Below are 4795 nucleotides of genomic sequence, written 5' to 3'. Positions count from 1 at the left end.
AGGTGAGGCTGGCAGGGGCTGGAATTTGGGGCTGGGAGCTGGGGCAGTCTGAGCTTAGCTGTGAGGCTTCCCACACTTCTCCAACATTCCGGGCACTCTCCTTCCTTCCTTCTTTCCTTCCTCCCTTCCATCCTTTTAATGGGCAAATGACAAAGTATAAAAAGTATATACCCTAGTATTAGTTTATTATTATTATTAGTTTATTAGTTGATTATTATTATGGTGTTTTTGTTTATTAGTTCCCTTAGTGGTATGGGCTGATTTCTGAGTAAAGAAGAAGAGGAAAAAGATCTTGCTTTTGCTATCTTTTCATCAGAAGTCCACTAACTGATGACTAATATAGTGCTTGCTTGTAATGTAGTACAATACTTGATTGCGCTGTTGCAGTGGTTCCCAAACTCTGCCCCCAGCCCTTCTCATTGTCCCATTTCTCAGGATTTCTTTGGCATTGCTGGTTAGTGAAATGGGATTTGCTCATCCTAGGCAAACCACAAGTTGGATTCCTCCCATCCAAGAGGGAATGCAATTCAGGTTCCACAATTTTCACAGAAGTTTGTCAGCTTTGGTGCCTATTGGTCTTATATTTAGAGCCTCTCTGTAGTCATCATGTGGATGCCACAGGCCCTTGCCAAAAAGCAAAACTCAGAGCTAAGTACAGGCTACCTTCTTACAAGAAGCACAATTGAAATTAAAGGAGTCCAGTTAAGAAAGAGAGGGAGAAAGGAATATACCACTCTCAAAGATCAGAGCCTCTCTTATGCACTTTCTCCTTTGTATTACTTTATACTATTATGATTAAATAATTAATTGTGAAATCAGTTGTTTAATGTCTAGCCCTCCTCCGCTATAAAATACGTTCCATGGAGTAGAGATGTGTTACCATTTAAAACCACTTCCCTCATCACCTAATAAATGGTTAGATTCCAATAAATATTTGTGCAGTGTATGTTTTCAGATGCAAGTAACTGAACCCCCAACTGAAATTTGCTTTAAAATAAGAAAATATGTTATTATACAAAGGGAAAGTTCAGAGGTAGGGTAGGTTCCCAGGTTGGTTAATTCATCAGGGTTCTAGCCAGGCTCACGCCTGTAGTCCCAGCCACTCAGGAAGCTGAGGCCAGAGGATCGCTTGAGTCCAGGAGTTTGAGGCTGCAGTGAGCTATGATGATGCCACTGCACTCTAGCCAGGGTGACAGAGTGAGACCCTGTCTCTAAAAAGAAAAGAAAGAAAGAAAGAATCCAGGTTCTTTCCAGCTTTCTATATGCCATCTTTGGTGTCTACTTTAGCCTCTAGCTGTGAGATGGCTATAAGAGTTCCAGGCATTGCACAAAACGCAGAGGAAAAAGAGCATCTCTCCCAGCTCTTTTTCTGAAACAAAGAAACTTTTCCTAGAATCCTCCTACAGAGTTCTCAGTGCTTCTTGGCCAGAATTGGGTCATATGTATATTCCTGGACCATTCTGGGAAGGGATAAGATTGCTTTTAGATCAATAAATCAGGCCTACTCCTTGGAGCTGGGAGTGAGGCCTCCTTCTCCTGAAGTTGTGGCTGCATGAGGGAGAAGTGGACAGCTGAACAAAATCGTGATTCTGGGCCGGGCACTGTGGCTCCTGTGTGTAATCCCAGCACTCTGGGAGGCCGAGGCGGGAGGATTACTTGAGGCCAGGAGTTCTAGATCAGCCTGAGCAAGAGCAAGACCTCGTCTCTACAAAAAATACAAAAATTAGCTGTGCATGGTGGTATGTACCTGTAGTCCCAGCTCCTTGGGAGGCTGAGACAGGAGGATCGCTTGAGCCCAGGAGTTTGTGGTTGCAGTGAGCTGTGATGATGCCACTGCACTCTAGCTCCGGCTGCAGAGTGAGATCCTGTCTTAAATAAACAAACAAAAAAATCATGATTCTGTTAAAGTGAAAGGCGAAGGCAATGCAGAATGTCCACTGTGGGTTTACACATCTTGTAACTCTATACACACACACACACACACACACACACACCCCTCAAATCTGCTAGTCTGCTAGCAATTTCTGTAAGAGACTTCCTCTGTTCTAATTGCCCTCCTTTCCAAAGTGGACACCTCCCCAAAACACTTACCCTGTTTTTTTCTTGTTATCCACCTCCCTATCAAGTTCTGGAATTAGCCCCTCAGGAATGGCTATATTTTACATTTCGTTATACTACCATTGACGACGCTGTTTATGTTCTTGTTCACTGTCTTTTGTATAAGAATCTGTAATGACTTTCTCCTTGAATTACAAGTTTGTATCTATGGACAAATATCCTCTCACCACACAAGGACAATTACACAATCCGTATTCATTCTTTCTTGCAAGAGTGAAACTTAGAGCTACATGTATATAGTGCTCAATAGTCATAATGATCTCACCCCAGGCTCGTGGTACCATTATGTTTCTCCTTTCTCTAACACTGTGTCTAATATCTAGTGGCGGTTGTTTTTTCCTTTACAAGTTGATGTTGGGAAAAACTGGACCCCAGGATTTTTGAGCTTTTGATGAGGAGAGACCAAGAGTAGAAGAAACAGGACTCTTCCCCTGGTTCCCAGCCATGGAAAACAAAAATAAAAAAAAAAGAAAAGAAACTGGACTTAGTTTGGCATATTTCCCAGGGCAATTGATTTCCCATATTATATATCTTAATTTGATTTTAATTTTATATCTAAAAGCTCACTGACCAGGCATTAGAAATATATTTATATGAGATTATTGCAATTGTCTCTTGAGGACCGTAAGGCCAAAATATACCTTTGTGGCATGCAGGGGATGCTTCCTGAAGGAAATGGATATTACTATTGTTAATCATCCTGGCAAGAGTTCAATCCTGTGGCTATAAATAAGGTCTGGGGAGCCACTCCACAGGTTGGCGGAAGGGAAAAACTTCCTTCTCTCTCTGGGGCCTAGGGCCAGTCTGGCCTGGACTCTGAACATTCCTGGAGAGCTCCAGAGTGGCAAATAAATAGTGACTCCTGCTACCCTGAGGCTAGGCCTCTAACACAACAGGAAGATGGGGGTCCTGAGGAAAGGTCTGCATTTGTACACTCAGTGGAAGTTACCATCTTTTGTCATTCTCCCCTTCCTTTATTCTTGGATCATCATTCACTTCTTTTTAAACATTATGGGCTGGTCTTGCTGGGATATGGGAAATTGAAGGGAAGGTCTTATCTTACACTTGGGCCACAGAAGCCAAGAGGAGAGCAGTGCCCCTATGTGAAGCTCAAGTGATGTCAGCAATAGTTGTCAGCAGAAGACAGCTAGGTCTGTCAAGCAGCAACCTCAGGGGTCATTGTAGCAGAGTCAGCAGTGTAGCCCCAAGGTGAGGAGGCTAGAGAGAAAGAACAGCGAGGATTCTCCCTCTCTTCCTCTCTCCCTCCTCTTCTTTTCCTCTCTCCTTCCTTCCTTCTTTCCTTCCTCCCTTCCATCCTTTTAATGGGCAAATGACAAAGTATAAAAAGTATATACCCTAGACATCTAGTTACTCAATCCCCTCCCCTTCCCATCCCTGTTAGTAGTTTCTACAGGGGTATCTATGAATATACAAGCAAGAGTATATGTTCATATATATTTATATAAACGTATATTTATTTAAAAATATATGTATCAAAAATATATATATATTTATATATAATCATGAGCTACTATATATTTCAACTATTGTACACGATGGTGGTCCCATAAGTTTACAAGGGAGCTGAAAAACTCCTATCGCCTAGTGATGTCATAGTCATCATATTGTTGTAGGACAACACATTATTCACATGTTTGCGGTGATGCTGGTGTAAACACATGTACAGCACCGCCAGGCATATAATAGTATAGCACATATACTTATGTACAGTATATAATACTTGGTGATAATAAATGACTATGTTACTGGTTTATATATTTACTATACTATACTTTTTATTATTATTGTAGAGTGTACTCCTCCTACTGATTAAAAAAAATTAACTAGACCGGGTGCAGTAGCTCACGCCTGTAATCCTAGCACTTTCGGAGGCCATGGCAGGAGGATTGCTTGAGGCCAGGAGTTTGAGACCAGCCTGAGCAATAGCTAGACCTGTCTCTACAAAAAATAGAAAAACTAGCTGGGTGTGGTGGCGCATGCCTGTAGTTGCAGCCACTCGGGAGGCTGAGGCAGGAGGATCACTTACACCCAGGAGTGTGAGGTTGCAGTGAGCTATGATGACACCACTGCACTCTAGCCTGGGAGACACAGTGAGACCCTGTCCTAAAAAAAAAAAAAAAAGTTACTGTAAAACGGCCTCAGGCAGGGCCTTCAGCAGGTATTCCAAAAAGCATTGTTGTTACAGGAGATGACACCTGCATGTGTGTTATTGCCCCTGAACCCCTTTCTATGGGATAAGATGTGGAGGTGGATGACAGTGATATTGATAATCCTGACCGTGTGTAGGCCTAGGCTAACAAAAAAAAGCCTAAAAGGTAAAAAAAAAATAAAAAATTTTGATGGTCACGTTGAATAGTTACCAGCAAAACACAAATAGGAGGAAATAGTCTACCTACCTTAATATATAACAACAAAAGATGTGACTTCAGCAGACAGTGATATTGATAATCCTGACCGTGTGTAGGCCTAGGCCAACAAAAAAAAGCCTAAAAAGTAAAAAAAAAATAAAAAATAATGATGGTCACGTTGAATAGTTACCAGCAAAACACAAATAGGAAGAAATAGTCTACCTACCTTAATATATAACAACAAAAATTTCAATCCAATACAGACATATTGAGACAGATATTATCATTTCATTATTGACTTATGAAAA

The sequence above is a fragment of the Propithecus coquereli genome, unplaced genomic scaffold (assembly GCF_000956105.1).
Source record: "Propithecus coquereli isolate 6110/MARCELLA unplaced genomic scaffold, Pcoq_1.0 Scaffold44, whole genome shotgun sequence".
NCBI lineage: Eukaryota > Metazoa > Chordata > Mammalia > Primates > Indriidae > Propithecus > Propithecus coquereli.
This window is presented reverse-complemented; position numbering follows the sequence as displayed.